This window comes from Leptodactylus fuscus, chromosome 6, assembly GCF_031893055.1.
Source record: "Leptodactylus fuscus isolate aLepFus1 chromosome 6, aLepFus1.hap2, whole genome shotgun sequence".
NCBI lineage: Eukaryota > Metazoa > Chordata > Amphibia > Anura > Leptodactylidae > Leptodactylus > Leptodactylus fuscus.
Window position 1 is genome coordinate 147,321,711 of NC_134270.1, and position 18,798 is coordinate 147,340,508.

Consider the following 18,798-nt stretch of genomic DNA (forward strand, 5'->3'; position numbering starts at 1 on the left):
ACATTTTTACATTACATAAACAAATGATTCAGTTTAGTGAAAAGTGTAATACTTCATTTGTCCTGCAGAGGCGCTATTGGCAAATTAAACATTTGCTGTGGGGGTTCTCCATAGAATAGTGAGATATTCTGTGATCAAATCTTTCTTTAAAAAAAGGCATTACCCTAAGTGGACATCACCTTTAAAGGAACTTTTCACCGCCTCCACCTACTCTAGTCCTTTGCATATTTCAATAGGGCCACTACGCTAATTCCAACACATTGGATTTTTTTTCTTTAGCCCTCACCATTTTCCAGTAATTATTTCTGGAAGTTTTAGCAGAATTAAGCTCTCTACCATCAGGTGGGAGGTCCCTGTCTGCCTGCCTGCTCCAGCCAAGGCCCGCCCACCTGACCGTAGAGAGCTTAATTAGCATATTGGGTACTGAAACTAACAGCATGGATAGCTCAGGAATGGTAGTGGCTAGAGAAAAATTTCATTCTGTCAATCTAATGAGATATTTCTAGGAGGAATAACAGAGGGACAGCACAATGCAGAGTTATAAGAAAATCTGTTACACTATAGGGAACACAAGTATATACTGTACATAGGGGCAACGCGGTGGCTCAGTGGTTAGCATTGCAGCACTGGAGTCCTGGGTTCGAATCCCGCCAGGAACAACATCTGCAAGGAGTTTGTATGTTTTCCCCGTGTTTGCGTGGATTTCCTCCCATTCTACAAAGACATACTGGTAGGAAAAAAAATGTACAATGTGATCTATATGGGGCTCACAATCTACCGTATATACTCGAGTATAAGCCAAATTTTTAAGCACAGTTTTTGTGCTGAAGAAGCCCCCATCGGCTTATACTCGAGTCAAGCAAAATAAAAAAAATTTTTTTTGAGGGGGTGGGGTTGTCTATGACCAGCTGCAATAGTAATGTATAGAATCTCCTATAAAATAGTGAAGAAAAAAAAAAGCTTTAAAAAATATAATAAAAAAATAAAGTAAATAAAAGTTGTAAATCCCTCCTTTCCCTAGAATACATATCAAAGTAGAAAATGTCTGTGACACCCATACACATTAGGTATCCCTGTGTCTGACAGTGCTCGGTCTACTGACTATAGGGGATCTGCAGTGCTCCTGTTCTGTTGGGAAGGGGTTAATAGGAGCACTGCAGATCCCCTATATTCAGCCAGACTGAATTACAAGTGGGGGAAAAAAAAACAGTCCTCAAGCACAGGGAAGGAGCAGACAGACAACCAAAACACCCCCTCCCCTTCCCCAGCACCCAGCAATTACTGCACCCAAAAAACATTTTAGTTTTTGATATTTTCCAGTAGCTGCTGCATTTTCCCCCCTCGGCTTATACTCGAGTCAATAAGTTTTCCCATTTTTTTGTGGTAAAATTAGGGGAGTCGGCTTATACTCGGGTCAGCTTATACTCGAGTATATACGGTACTTTTTTTTTTTAAAAAAAGCATACACTGTAATGTCAGACAGGTTCTCAAGCTTTGACGTTATCCCCTCTCAATAGGATAGGGAGTAACTTCATGATCAGTGGGTATCCAATTGCAGGGTTCACCGATCCTGAGAACGAGGGTCTGGTTTCCTTGTTCTGATGGATTGGCAGGCCGAGCATGGACCCTTCATTCTCTATGGTAGTGCTGGAGGTAGCAGAGTGCAGAGAATGAATGGCGAGGCTGGATGTATGCTTAGTCTGTCGCTCCATGAGGTTGGGGGGACAGGAGCCCTGTTCTCTACTGCTAGGACCTTCATTGATTATCCTTCATTGATTATCCCTTCTCCTATTGATAGGGGTTAACTTATACATTTTCTACAACCTCTTTAAAGGAGAGCTCCAGGCAGGAATTATACACTGTGGTGTCTATTGAGGGACCTGATAGGGCAGAGCATGACACAGGGAAAGAACCTAAAAAATCTGTGTCATCGCCCCTGAAGTCTGACCTCCTGTAAACAAGTACATTTCTCATCATCTTGCATGAGAGTTGATATCTGCCTTTATTTATATAGCAAAGTGAGATCACTGCCAGAAATACAATATATGACCACAGCGCTGGCAAATAAATAGACTGGGAAACATTACTGCTAATGAAATATATCTTATCACCAGCAGATCCACCAAATCGCGTTCATCCTTATAATATTTCTGATTTTTTTTTCCAACCTAAATATTAAATATTTATATAACTAATATTTGAAACATTAAAGGGATTTTCCACAAAGATAACACTATTTACATTTCTGGACAATTAAAAGTGAAACATTTTTGCAAATGTAAATAAATAAAAAAATTTCAACTTTTTTTGTTGCAGATTTTGCTGCGTTTTTTTTTTTCCAGCCAAAGCCAGGAGTGGATTGAGCAGAAGGGAGACATATTATAAGGACTTCCTATATATTTCCCATTCCTTTGGTAGGCATTCCTATTCTCTAACCATCTTAGTGGTGACATCTCCTGTCTTGAGGAGTTGCCAATGGATATGTCCATGAATGCAGGAACTTTCTATGATCTTGGACTTATCAGAACCCCAGCCATGATGACCTTATTGAGGTCTGGTTATCTTCTCATACATGTAGTGTCCTCCTGATAACCAGCCATGATGTCCTTATTGTGTGTTAATTTTTTCTGTAGTAGCAGCAGTTTTTTTTTTTTACTCTCATTTCCTATTTTTTTTTATTTATTTTTATTTTAATTTTTTTATGGGGAGGGCAAGGGAGAAGTGGGGGCTTGATATTTTTATGTCTATAAATTTTGTCAATTTGCGAATTCCTCATATGTTGTTGATTATTAATAGAATTGTTATTAAAGGGATCCTATCATTTAAACTTAATTTTTTGTAGATCACACGTAGGAATAGCCTTAAGAAAGGCTATTCTTCTCCTACCTTTAGATGTCTTCTCCACACGGCCGTTCCGTAGAAATACTGGTTTTCGATGCTATGCAAATGAGTTCTCTCGCAGCACTGGGGGCGTCCTTAATGCTGCGAGAGAACTCTCCAGCGATGCCTCCATCTTCTTCAGGAATATCCTGTAAGTAAGTACAGTCCTATGAAAAAGTTTGGGCACCCCTATTAATCTTAATCATTTTTAGTTCTAAATATTTTGGTATTTGCAACAGCCATTTCAGTTTGATATATCTAATAACTGATGGACACAGTAATATTTCAGGATTGAAATGAGGTTTATTGTACTAACAGAAAATGCGCAATATGCATTAAACCAAAATTTGACCGGTGCAAAAGTATGGGCACCCATATCATTTTATTGATTTGAATTCCCCTAACTACTTTTTACTGACTTACTGAAGCACAAAATTGGTTTTGTAACCTCAGTGAGCTTTGAACTTCATAGCCAGATGTATCCAATCATGAGAAAAGGTATTTAAGGTGGCCAATTGCAAGTTGATCTCCTATTTGAATCTCCTCTGAAGAGTGGCATCATGGGCTACTCAAAACAACTCTCAAATGATCTGAAAACAAAGATTGTTCAACATAGTTGTTCAGGGGAAGGATACAAAAAGTTGTCTCAGAGATTTAACCTGTCAGTTTCCACTGTGAGGAACATAGTAAGGAAATGGAAGACCACAGGGACAGTTCTTGTTAAGCCCAGAAGTGGCAGGCCAAGAAAAATATCAGAAAGGCAGAGAAGAAGAATGGTGAGAACAGTCAAGGACAATCCACAGACCACCTCCAAAGAGCTGCAGCATCATCTTGCTGCAGATGGTGTCACTGTGCATCGGTCAACTATACAGCGCACTTTGCACAAATAGAAGCTGTATGGGAGAGTGATGAGAAAGAAGCCGTTTCTGCACGTACGCCACAAATAGAGTTGCCTGAGGTATGAAAAAGCACATTTGGACAAGGCAGCTTCATTTTGGAAACAAAAATTGAGTTGTTTGGTTATAAAAAAAGGCGTTATGCATGGCGTCCAAAAAGAAACAGCATTCCAAGAAAAACACATGCTATCCACTGTAAAATTTGGTGGAGGTTCCATCATGCTTTGGGGCTGTGTGGCCAATGCCGGCATCGGGAATCTTGTTAAAGTTGAGAGTCGCATGGATTCCACTCAGTATCAGCAGATTCTTGAGAATAATGTTCAAGAATCAGTGACGAAGTTGAAGTTACGCTGGGGATGGATATTTCAGCAAGACAATGATCTAAAACACCGCTCCAAATCCTCAGGCATTCATGCAGAGGAACAATTACAATGTTCTGGAATGGCCATCCCAGTCCCCAGACCTGAATATCATTGAACATCTGTGGGATGATTTGAAGCGGGCTGTCCATGCTCGGCGAGCATCTAACTTAACTGAACTTGAATTGTTTGTCCAAAATACCTTTATCCAGGATCCAGGAACTGATTAAAAGCTACAGGAAGCGACTAGAGGCTGTTATCTTTGCAAAAGGAGGATCTACTAAATATTAATGTCACTTTTCTGTTGAGGTGCCCATACTTTTGCACCGGTCAAATTTTGGTTTAATGCATATTGCACATTTTCTGTTAGTACAATAAACCTCATTTCAATCCTGAAATATTACTGTGTCCATCAGTTATTAGATATATCAAACTGAAATGGCTGTTATAAACACCAAAATATTTAGAACTAAAAATGATTAAGATTAATAGGGGTGCCCAAACTTTTTCATAGGACTGTAAGCGGCCATTTTCTTGTGGCCTGTGGGCATGCGCAGTTGGCTCTGCTCAAGGCCTACAAGTTTCACTGTCTGCGCTGGAAAAAGACGCATGAAGAGGATGTTCCTGAAGAAGAAGGAGGCGGCGCTGGAGATTTCTTTTGCAGCATTGGGGATGCCCCCAGTGTTGTTTGAGCACTGAGGACCGCCCCCAGTGCTGTGAGAGAACTCATTTGCATACCGGCATAAACTGGTATTTCCACGGAACGGCTGCGTGGAGAAGACATCTAAAGGTAGGAGAAGAATAGCCTTTCTTAAGAGACAAAAAATTAAGTTTAAGTGATAGGATCCCTTTAAAAAAAACTATCAGTAGGTGTTTTACATAGATATATATTATTCCAAACGTCTTAGGTTTTTCATATATTTCTGATATACCCTGATATAGGGTAAGGAATAAGTTTGGACACATTGTAGGGACTATGACTACAGGGTCAGACTACACAGGGTTTGCTTGTTGTCTGTAACCATGGGGACATTTAGGTTTGCACAGGACCTGTAGACCCAAACAGTAGAACATTTTTAATTTCTCATCAAGCACAAGAAGTATTTTGGTTGTGACACATATTTTTTTTCACGTCATAGCCAATAATTTTTCTCCGAGGGTCGCACCTTTTACCAAATCCATGTAACGTCCTCACTCACTGTGTATATTCACTACAGAGTAAGAAGAATTTTTTTCTTTTTTATACCACATTTATTTGCAAGGGGATATACATATATGGCTTTGTGTAATATGTCCGTACACATATATGTATTATACTATATATATTAAAGTACGCTCTGCTCCTCAGTTTTTCCTCATCATAAATCAACTACCAAATCTAAACCCATAGCCCCTCGGGCGTCTGTATCATCTCATAACAACTTCCAGAGGGACCCGGCTCCATCACCCCACACGTCAGAGGGTCTCTGTGTATGATTAATATTTACCCTCTCACCCTCCTTCTTTATCATCCATCCATCTTCATTGTGGGGGCTGAGCGCTTCTGACAAGAAGAGGGGAGGGATTTGGGAATAGTAGATCTTTAATTCCCCTCCAGCTGCACAGGAACACTTTATTATCAGTTATCAGTCTAGATGTGATTGTGAAAGTGTATATATATATATATATATATATATATATATATATATATATATATACACTCACCGGCCACTTTATTAGGTATACCATGCTAGTAACGGGTTGGACCCCCTTTTGCCTTCAGAACTGCCTCAATTCTTCGTGGCATAGATTCAACAAGGTGCTGGAAGCATTCCTCAGAGATTTTGGTCCATATTGACATGATGGCATCACACAGTTGCCGCAGATTTGTCGGCTGCACATCCATGATGCGAATCTCCCGTTCCACCACATCCCAAAGATGCTCTATTGGATTGAGATCTGGTGACCGTGGAGGCCATTGGAGTACAGTGAACTCATTGTCATGTTCAAGAAACCAGTCTGAGATGATTCCAGCTTTATGACATGGCGCATTATCCTGCTGAAAGTAGCCATCAGATGTTGGGTACATTGTGGTCATAAAGGGATGGACATGGTCAGCAACAATACTCAGGTAGGCTTTGGCGTTGCAACGATGCTCAATTGGTACCAAGGGGCCCAAAGAGTGCCAAGAAAATATTCCCCACACCATGACACCACCACCACCAGCCTGAACCGTTGATACAAGGCAGGATGGATCCATGCTTTCATGTTGTTGACGCCAAATTCTGACCCTACCATCCGAATGTCGCAGCAGAAATCGAGACTCATCAGACCAGGCAACGTTTTTCCAATCTTCAATTGTCCAATTTCGATGAGCTTGTGCAAATTGTAGCCTCAGTTTCCTGTTCTTAGCTGAAAGGAGTGGCACCCGGTGTGGTCTTCTGCTGCTGTAGCCCATCTGCCTCAAAGTTCGACGTACTGTGCGTTCAGAGATGCTCTTCTGGCTACCTTGGTTGTAACGGGTGGCTATTTGAGTCACTGTTGCCTTTCTATCAGCTCGAACCAGTCTGGCCATTCTCCTCTGACCTCTGGCATTAACAACGCATTTCCGCCCACAGAGCTGCCGCTCACTGGATGTTTTTTCTTTTTCGGACCATTCTCTGTAAACCCTAGAGATGGTTGTGCGTGAAAATACCAGTAGATCAGCAGTTTCTGAAATACTCAGACCAGCCCTTCTGGCACCAACAACCATGCCACGTTCAAAGGCACTCAAATCACCTTTCTTCCCCATACTGATGCTCGGTTTGAACTGCAGGAGATTGTCTTGACCATGTCTACATGCCTAAATGCACTGAGTTGCCGCCATGTGATTGGCTGATTAGAAATTAAGTGTTAACGAGCAGTTGGACAGGTGTACCTAATAAAGTGGCCGGTGAGTGTATATATATATATATATATATATATATATATATATATATATATACATATATATCATTATAATCTTCCATCTACGCCGTCTACAATAAGTATTTTATATACTGCCTACCAATAAGTATTAGGACAGCTGTGGTAGAATAGAAATACAACATTTCTTCCTATCTAATAGTTGGTAGACCCCAGCAGATGCTTCCTTACGGATGGTATTGAGCGACACAATCCTCCCGGATGCCTGGTGAAGCTTCTGGTGTATGTGAGCCATCGTTTGGGTGCGGTTTCTCTGGCCAGCACTCGTCGGTCTCTATTTCCCAGTTTCAGGGGTCTGCCAACTCGGGGAACATTCCGACAATCACCGTTCACCTTCCACTTCATAATCACATAGGCCACTGTCAATTTTGGGTAATTCAGTTCGCTTGCTCTGTCCCTTAAGGATCGACCATTTCTGTGATACCCCACAATTACCCCTTTCTCAAAATCGGACAATTCTGCACTTCGTGGCATCTTGCATACAACTAATGCCAATGCTGTTTCTTATTTATTGGTGGAAGATGTGACGTACATCACGACCGCAGATATCTTCATTTGCATGGGTGTCCAAATACTTACTGGTAGAAAATGTATAAACAAGTACTAGGCCATCCCCCAAGGATACCTTTACATCTATGGCTGTCTTATAGGCTCTCTTCTGTTCTCTAGTCTTGATAATACTACATTGTAGGGCTGCCCAAGTTACTTAGTAATGTAGGGTCCTCTGATTTGGGGTTCCCTTTTCTGAGTATCCTGATGACCCAACTGGCCAGTTGTATATTAAAATACTCCCTCCGGGTATAGTGTAAGGACGACTTGTGGCCGTGTGAGTCCCACAAGGTTTTCAATGGCAGGGCACTGAAAAAAGAAGCATCCTGCACAGTCTTGCCACAAATTCCACGACTGGTACAGTTGTAGAGTCCACGGTGCGAGCCAATCTGTGGGTTAAAGTGCCGCTTTAGACTAAGGCCCACGTAGCCTAAAGCGCCAACAAAACTAAAAAGCGCTGCAGAAACAGATCGTGGTTTTTCCGGCAATGCTTTTCACAGAAAGTCCGTAGAGTTTTCCTCTGTGGACTCTTTGTGCCTATTATACCTATATGGAAAACACAAGCATTTCCGTAGGTATAATTGACATGCTGCCATTTACAAAAATGCAACGGTTTTTGAAACCGCAGTATGTCTGCTGTGGATATTTTTCTGCAATATGTGGATGGAATTAGCCAGAATCCCATCCACTTTGCAGGGATTTGAAAATGCTGTGATGTGTATGCTATATGGGGACTTACTTTGACTTTCCACCACTGGAGGGACGGAAATCGAGAAGGTAGAAGTCCACCTTAAATTCCTCCTCTATTTCCGCCATATGACCATACCATTATACAGCGCTGAGACCCAGTAGATTTGTATTCCTGTGTGCTCTTATATCCCCGTAAATCAGGGGCACAACATAACCAAATTTACTATCTTTAGTCGGTACGAGGAGCAACATTGCGATCTTATGCCGTGTGGCCGCAATCACTGTCTAACTCTAGGCTTAGTGTCTGAATTGCAACTGCAATGGGTTTATATTGTAATATAAGGCAGAATTACTACTGTAGGGACTATGGCGGTAATATGGACGCTAAAGGGCCCCCTATTATGGTTAATTTTGAAAATATAGGAAGGTAAGGGAAAAAAAAAATTCAAATACATAATGAAAAATAGAAACAAATAATATTTAATAATACAATAAAATCCCTTCTGATGATGGTGGAGATCTGATAGTATGGTAATTGTAAGAAAAGATGGAAAAAGCGTAAAAGTTATTAGTTATTACTATTAGGTTATTAAAAGAATAAAGTTATTATCGTTCAATTCATTTCTATGACACTCTGATATTCCTGAATATTCGATTATCCGGAATCTATCTATCTATTATCTATCTATCTATCTATCTATCTATCTATCTATCTATCTATCTATCCCCTATCTATCTATTATCTATCTATCTATCTATCTATCTATCTAGCTATCTATTATCTATCTATCTATCTATCTATCTATCTATCTCCTATCTATCTATCTATCTATCTATCTATTATCTATCTATCTATCTATCTATCTATCTATCTATCTATCCCCTATCTATCTATTATCTATCTATCTATCTATCTATCTATCTAGCTATCTATTATCTATTATCTATCTCTCTCTCTCTCTATCTATCTATCTATCTATCTATCTATCTCCTATCTATCTATCTATCTATCTATCTATCTCCTATCTATCTATCTATCTATCTATCTATCTATCTATCTATCTATCTATCTATCTCTGTCTGTCCGTCCGTCCGTCCATCCTAGGTTAATGGAATATTACTATACACAACCAATCGTATCTAGACTTCTAATGTGTAATAACTTAGGCGATGTTACCGCACATGCATATTTGATGACTTCCACTCTTTCCCAGTAGAGGGCGCTCTAATTCTACGTTCTAGAATATGAGAATTTTGATCTTTATATTTTGCAAGTTTTTATGAACAAGGCATGCTTACTATAGTCTATAGACTGCTATTGTAGAAAGGTGAATGATTTACGGGGTAATACAAGGAATTTAGAATATCCCCAATTACAATGTTTTCATTTTTTTTTTGATTCATCGATATGTCTTGGACTGAAATCTAAAAGGGTTATATGAGGTCAGGCGTATCATTACGGACATATCAGTAGGGTTCCCATACCATCATTAACCTGCTCTCACCTATACGAGTATACAGAATTGACTGATTCCTAGAATATATCTAAGTTCTGGCTGCAGGTGGTCAGGGTGCTGGGCTTGGACTCTATCTAGACTGCATAGTTCTATTTAGAGCGTCTTCTCGGTCACATCACATCCTGGAATCTCTCAATGTCATATCCATAAAGTGTGCATTTGCATTGATGTGCACTATATGGCCCTGCACATAGTTTGGCACTTACTCGCCAGTGCTGGCCTCATGTCATTAGCCTGTAATGTGCTCCCTACCCGCTGGCTGGCTGCAGACACAGGACGCCCCCTCCTGCCCCCTCTTGGAGGGACTGTCACCTCTGGAAGTGCTTCTAATTTATAACTAATTGTGCAATTAGGTTTTGATGTAGTGTTCCTAATAAAGAAGCTGAAGAGCTTTTATCAAGTCATGGTCTTAAGAGAAAATAATTACTTTATTCAAGCGTTATTGACTAAATTGGAGAGCTGCTGATGCATCAGAAGTAGTGGAGTGAGGAGAGGGACGGGCGCCTGCGCCGCTCTGCCAATCCGAGGTTTCATGGGGAAACTTGATGTAATATTCTCCTATCTGTGGATTATCAAGTCAACCATTAGTCCCTGGACTGTGAACCAGAGGTATTTCCTTTAACCCCTTAAGAACTTGAGCAAAATTAACCTTCGGGATGTGACGATTTTTTTTTCTTGGTTTTTTTTTTTTGCTCTACTCCATTCTGAGAGCATTGATTTTAGACCACGATATTGTATACAGCTCAGGCGCTTGCGTATATGAAGGATATAGCTGATCTATAGCGGGTGCAGAGGAGGGCGACCAAGGTGGATTAGAGTACTGTATAAAGACAGGCTATGAAACGTAGTCACTTTGGATAAAAGACGGCTTATACTAGCATTGGGCTGTCTGTTGTTCTGATCTGTCAATGGACAGGCGGACTGCTAACATGGGGTCTGTTAGGTGTTCGTGTGTGCAAGACCTTTTTGTCCGTAGAGTTCGGATGGATGCTGCAATGGAGACTCCGACACAGATGTGAAAGTAGCCTGACTCTTAAGGAAACTATAACTTTAAGCGGGTCCGGATGGAAACCCCAAACAGGGTTCAAGCGCTGGAGTGAACCCTAATACAATGTAGACATATATGAATAGAAAGTACAGAGATCTTTACAATGATCTCTTTACACCTAGGTCTGTAACTGTGACAAGGGACTCCTCTAAGTATAGGTTCACACTACCATTAGTTAATGTCCATTGCTCTTATCTATCATAGAATGAGAACAATGGACATTAAACAACAGAGGTAGATAGCGCCCGCTCATGTTTTTTACGACAAAAAGTCGTGAATTCAGGACTTTTTCTCCCATTACAAAGTAAACAAACATGATGGAAGAAAATGTCTCTTGTGTTTTTTTTTACATTATGGTCAATGGGAATGGACGCAGACACTCTAATACCATTAACGTTAGTTGAATAATGATAGATGAGAACAGCAGACTGTAATGACAGGATGGGAACATATTCTAAGTCTGGAGGGAACAAACTTTCACCATAGTCATAGGCAGGGCTTCTTTACGGTAAGAGCGATGAGACTATAGGACTGATACGTTCTAGACATTCAATATAAACCTGGATGCCTATCCTGAAAGTCAAGATATCACAAGTTATAAGATCGATAGTTCTGGGATAGGATCTCGATCCAGGAATTTATTGCATTAGCCATATTCCAAGTCAGAAAGGAATTTTTTTCCCATAAAATGGGGGAACCCTTCTGCCTCATAGGTTGGACTTGATGGACCTCCATCTTTATGCAACCTTATCTACTATGTCACTATGCTTTGTTTTGACATTACAGTGTGGGACCTTGTTTTTTTTTTTACATTTTTTGGGTGTATTTATAGTACCCTTATTCACACCACAGAACATACTGTTTGTAGTACATTGAGTTCTAGTGATTGTCAACACTATCCCATATAGGGCCTACTATATAACTTCCCTATCGGTATGTCTTTAGAGTTTGGGAGGAAACCAGAGTTGCTATGATCAATGGCTATCAATCTACGTCATTGGCAGTCATGGCTCCATCTACTGTCCAAGAGATTTTGGAAAAAGTTAAATTATGAAGAAAATGTATCAGTGTTTATGACACCTTTTATATTATGTCATATATTAGACTTCAATCCCTAATAAGGCACCCCAGTAACAATGCCCCTTTTATTTAGTATGAGGAGCTCTACCGCAGTGGTTCTTTGCTGGTGACAGATCCCCTTTAATAAACACAAAATGGCAAATCTCATGGCTGACCAAGGTCAGACTGGCCCACCAGAGTCCCAGAGGATCCTCCAATAGGCCAAGCTCTGGTACATGTTAATAGGCCTCAAAGTTCCAACAGAAGACATGACATGAAGACATGAAGACATTAAGAGGTGATTCACAAATATGATACATAATTTGTAGGGTTGAGCCGATCTTGACATTTCAAGATCGATTTCAAAATCTGATTTCCGATCATTTTCCAGCCGATCCCAATCGTGATCGTGAAATTTGCTCGATCGCCGATCGGGATCCGATCTTTTCCGATCCCAATCCTCAACCCTAGTCAATGCTTCTCTAAGGGAAAAGTCACTTGAGGGTTGAGCCGATCTTGAAAAATCACCGAACTCGATCCCATTGGAAAAGATCGGGTCGGAATTCCGATCGCGATCGTGAAATTTATTCGATCGCCAATCAGAATCCGATCTTTTCCGATCCCGATCGATCAACCCTAATTATTAACTCTTTTTGGTGATGCACCCTACATGGTCCTGTATGGATCCATGGTGGACTCAGAATCATTAGCCATGATGACAACCCCTAGTCCGACAGTGAGGTTTTCCATGGAGTAAAATCTTTAACACTGTATGCCAAAGCCTTTGTATTAGGAAATCATATCTTAAAGAACACAAGACGCTATCTAGTATGTAAAAATGTTATACATGTTGTACATTTAATGTGGGTTGTCTCAGGACACACATAGATGTCCATAGTGTAGTATGTTCTAGATATGGCATTTCTAGAAAATCTATTCAGCCATTCCAAAGATATAAGCCCTTTTACTGTTGATGCAGATAAGGATATACTAGCCAAGTGGGCGTGGCATACAGCAAACAGAGACCCCGCCCCTAGAGACACCACAGTGTTACCACCCACTTGGCTAGCATGCGTTAATGTGCATCAACAGTGAAAGTGCTTATAACTTTGGAATGGCTGAACGGATTTGGATAAACAAAACACCAAAATGCTCAGGATGATAGCGCCGATCAGATGATGGATGTCAATGGGCTTTTCAGTGCTGGTGACAGGTCCTTTTTAATGAGTGTAACTTGTAAGTACTTCGTACTACTGTAATTTCTTAGCTGTAATAGGAAATCTGGGTCGGTGTGTTTTTGCTGCAGCAGCGGTCCTGTGTCAGCTGATCTGTGTAAGTTCACCATTGATCTGATATTGATGACCTGTCCTAAGGATCAATATCCTATCAATACAAAGATTCTGGAAAACACCTTTAAACGTCCCATTAGACCTGAAAAAGCCCTCCAGAGCCCATGGGGTACAGCGCTCAGCTCATCGCTTCTGCCCCCCCCCCCCCATTCATTTGATCAAAACCTGTAACTTTTTGGAAATGCTATTTAAGATACAGGTTGTATAAAACGTGAATCCAGGGCTAATATTTTTCTGCATGAGGTTTGGTTGGAGTTTTTGTGGCTACATGGTCATAGAGGACATTATATACACCATAGGGGACGCAATAACCATCTATACAGACAGCATCACGGCTGATTTCAATGAGAATCCATCTCTTACCCGGCACTGCCGTCTCCTCCCAGCAGATGTCATGTTATTGCTGGTCAGACACAACAGTCTATTGGAGTAGCGGGCTCACTATTTGCAGGGGGCACAATAGCAGTACTTCTTATTTCACAGATTTAAAGGTACAGTAGTAAGGGGTCATCGTCCTCCTGAGGCCGTACGCTCAACCATCTATGTCAACCAATGCATGAAGGCACTTGTAATGTTGTCTGATGTTTCATTCTTTATGTTGCTTTTTGCTGCTTGTACTTCTGCCTTTGTTCACACGCAGCAGATATTACTACAGAAACTGCTGCTACTAAAAATCAGATACATTCATCTTAATGGAGATGAATGTAAAGAGTTTATATATGGCTTTGACTTGAAAACTGCAGAAAAAACTACCAAAAAAGACTGTGACGTCGGCATAAAAGTGGGATCCTAATCCTAATTTTTGTATCTATGGTTATTGTAATTAGAATATATGCCATAAACTGGTGCTAGATGTGGTTCCTACTTCTTGGACCATCTATCTTGGGTGAGGATCCATGTCTGTCCCCGAAAGTGAATAGAGAGGGACCACACAATCGCTTCTGTCTCTATTCACTTGTATGGGAGATATGGAAATAGATAAGCAGGCAGTTTTTGGCTCTTTCTGTAACTCCCATACTACAGAAGAGATGTAAGCTTGAGCGGCTTCTGTCTATCTATTTTTGGGAATAGATGAGGACCCGGATCTATAAGGCATATATGAAATATCCTATTGATAAGTCATAGCCTAAGATGGAAATACCTTTTAAAGGGGTATTCTCACGTCGCATACTCACCAGTCTTCACTGCTGTAAAATCTTCTTTCTTCCTGGTTTCTTGCGTCACTTGGTGGGCGGGGTTTCACATGCAACCTGCTGTTTAGCCCCACCCCTAATTAGAGTGTAGCTCCGCCCACCACATAGCGTGATCCTATGGGGCGACTGAAGGGCCTGTGATGTCATCAAAGGTCCTCAAAAAACACTATATGCACAATATTGGACTATGAAGTACAGGCAGGAGCAACTCCATTCTGCGTTACATACAGAGACTGCCTGTCTCTGCCATAATGAACACAATTGAATTAGCTAGCCTGATAACTGGGAGAACAGAAGACGAGTTCAGAAATGAAAGCAGATCCTCTCCCCTATCTGAAAGCAGGGAACTAGGTCACGTGGTGCAGACACAGGAATAGCTAGATACACAGGTTCGCTCCCTGCACTTAGCGCCTCCTCCCTCCCCCCTGAGAGCAGCAGATACATCACTTGACTTTTGAGCAGATAAGTGAAGGGCTGTGTCCACAATGAAGTGAATAAAGTAAGATAGTGGATAAACAAAGCAGTTTTGCTGAAGCAGTGTATTTAGGAAAAGTCTTACATCCACATTAACAAGCAGTATAGATAGGATCCTTGTGATGGAACAACCCCTTTAAGGCTGGGGACCCACGTTGCGAATACAAACTGCGTATTGGGTATTACACTGCCTGCCTAGTGGATGGGGTTCTGGCTAATACCATTGATATAATGTGATTGTGTTGCAAAAAACATTACGTTTTTGTAAATCATAACATGTCAATTATACATATGGAAGTGCTGGTGTTTTATGTATTGGTATAATGGAGATTCCTTGGCCTGTGTTAGGGCTAATGGAGTCCGAAATGGCCACCAAACAGGAGTGCCCCTTATCCCCTCTCTTATTCGTGTTTGCAATGGAGCACCTGGCAGTCGCAGGCAGACTTGCCCCAGTGTACACCGAATCCAGCTGGGCGGGAGACAGGCCAAGCCAGCACTGTACATAGACGAACTGCTCTTGTACGTATCCCAACCCTGTATTTCATTTTCATCAATTTTCAAAGAATTCCAATGGATTGGTAACTTGAGCATCTTTAAGGTAGGTCTGACCAAAACAGAGAGTCTTAACATCACACTCTACTCAAATGAGGTCGACCATTTAGCTAACTCCTTCCATTGGCAGCCCACTTCAATGAAATACTTGGGAATTCATGTTCCTTCGGATCTCTCCTGCCTTTAATAACTGAACTACCTTCTCATTTTGGAGAAGACTTTGGCAGATCTGAGTATGACACTCTACGGATGTTGTGGGTTGGTTGCATTAATGCCCACAAAATGGATGGAGCCCTCACTTCATTTCAAGTTCTTTATAGGACCAAACCCCCTTTCTTTATCATGTCTCCTTGGTATCCTATCCGTTAAAATTTGCTTCAATAAACTCGGATTAAATCTAAAGGCATTGTCCAGGATCAGACTCTTCTTTAAAGAACAGCACCACACCTGTCCCTAGGTCATGTCTGGTATTGCAGCTTATTCCTCAAATATATAAAATTTAGCTAATATTGTTTTTTTTTTAGTTATTGTTTTTTATCTGGGAATTCATACAATGGGTTATGTGATCTCATTGTGACTCGTTGGGAATTATATCTTTCTTTTCTCCCTAAACGTCACACCTGGCTGGGAACTTCTTGTGCTGGTTGGAAGCTCATTAGCAAATGAATAAAAACCACTGAGGCGATTTACATACAAAAGCTGATCTTGTTGCAGATTTTGCTGCGGTTTTTTGAGCCAAAGCCAGAAGCGGAACGAGCAAAAGCTTTTTGGCACTTGAGAAAGGGCTGAGGTAGTCCAAAACGCGTCGTACTATTTTATCCTAAATCTATTTTACATTGGACATTCCGGTCTCCATTCCTTTACCAGTGAGCGCAAATCTTCACTCCAACACAAACCCTTGGTTCTTGGTGTCGTACATTCCTTCTCCGGCCTGCCGGTATCTTGTTGGATTTGCTGCCACCCTCACCAGGAGTCTCTGAACAGAAAGTGTATAAAGGTGTTGTGACTGCCCACAACTCTTCCAGGTGAGGGGCCAACTGGTCATTTTATCTATTTAACAACATTCTTGTATTATTTGTGACTGATCCACTACACTCTTGCTGTCTCCCTTTTGTTTGTCGCTAAACGTCACACCTTGTATGATAAAATTGCTCAAACTCTTCCATGCAGAGGACAGTGCTGCCTTCCTGACTGTATACTTATGGTCTCTTATAATATTTAGGAGACTATAAAGAGAAGGACAATTACACTGTCCACAGCAGGCAGAGATAGTACTGTCTCTAGCTTCCCATGGGATGCAGTGCTGAAGCATTATGGGATTAGAAGAGCATTGAGAATGGATAGTGTCAGATCACAGGCAGAGGGTGATGAACTGCAGGAATATGAAAGCCAGGGGGATAACTTGAGGGGGAGAAAAGGCTGCAGTCGTAGCCAGGCCCAGGAGCTTCAGGGGAATATGGGCAGCGCCTTCTAACTCTCTGTATACAACTTACAAATTACCCCCATGTTACGAGTGAGTAGTGAGCAATCCCCATAATGGCTAAACGAACACTCTTTAAGGGCAGACACTTTCACTTGACCTCTGCTACAAATTTCTTTAGAACACTTTATGAGCCTGACCGCCATAGTTTTATGCCATTTACTTTCTAGTACGGTCATATATACTATATCACTTCCAGTGGAGCAGTGTGTTGGGAGCCCTGCTCATACTGGGGAGGCACTGCAGGCACGTATACGGCTGCTTTCCTGAATAACACAAAGCTCTCGGCTCCAGGTCACAGTAAAGGAAAAGGCTGGTTGGGAACCTTACAGACCCATTATCCTGTCCTTGTCACATGCTGGCAGATTAATAGTTCTGGGGATTACTGGAGCCAAACCTATGTTTATCCTGATATCTGGGGGACATAGTTCTCAGGAATGAATACTTCAGCCATGGCTCCCCTCTTAAAGGGAACTGAACATACAACATGTCCATGTCCTAGGAAATATAGAGCATGAGCATGTGTAAATGGAGTAGAAAGGTAAGAAATACCATTGTAAAAACATATATGAGAAGGGAACCGTGTTACTCTGTAAAGTTACTTATCAAGGCCTAAAAGTCAAATTAAACCCTGTATTCAACACCTTCATGTAATCTCCAGCAGTGTTATTGTACTCTTGAGAATTCTTGGTTAGACATGGGGGAAATCACTTGTACTGAGCTGCGTTTGACCCAAATACTATAGATAGGTTCCTAGGAGCCCTGACAGTGTTCTACACTATGTTTTATAGATAGGATCCTAAGAGCCCTGACAGTGTTATACACTATGTTTTATAGATAGGTTCCTAGGAGCCCTGACAGTATTCTACACTATGTTTTATAGATAGGTTCCTAGGAGCCCTGACAGTGTTCTACACTATGTTTTATAGATAGGTTCCTAGGAGCCCTGACAGTGTTCTACACTATGTATTATAGATAGGTTCCTAGGAGCCCTGACAGTGTTCTACACTATGTATTATAGATAGGTTCCTAGGAGCCCTGACAGTGTTCTACACTATGTATTATAGATAGGTTCCTAGGAGCCCTGACAGTGTTCTACACTATGTATTATAGATAGGTTCCTAGGAGCCCTGACAGTGTCTACACTATGTATTATAGATAGGTTCCTAGGAGCCCTGACCGTGTTCTACACTATGTATTATAGATAGGTTCCTAGGAGCCCTGGCAGTATTCTACACTATGTTTTATAGATAGGTTCCTAGGAGCCCTGACAGTGTTCTACACTATGTTTTATAGATAGGTTCCTAGGAGCCCTGACCGTGTTCTACACTATGTTTTATAGATAGGTTGCTAGGAGCCCTGACAGTGTTCTAAACTATGTTTTATAGATAGGTTCCTAGGATCCCTGACAGTGTTCTACACTATGTTTTATAGATAGGTTCGTAGGAGCCCTGGCAGTATTCTACACTATGTTTTATAGATAGGTTCCTAGGAGCCCTGACAGTGTTCTACACTATGTGTTATAGATAGGTTCCTAGGAGTCCTGACAGTGTTCTACACTATGTATTATAGATAGGTTCCTAGGAGCCCTGACAGTGTTCTACACTATGTATTATAGATAGGTTCCTAGGAGTCCTGACAGTATTCTACGCTATGTTTTATAGATAGGTTGCTAGGAGCCCTGACAGTGTTCTACACTATGTGTTATAGATAGGTTCCTAGGAGTCCTGACAGTGTTCTACACTATGTATTATAGATAGGTTCCTAGGAGCCCTGACAGTGTTGTACATTATGTTTCATAGATAGGTT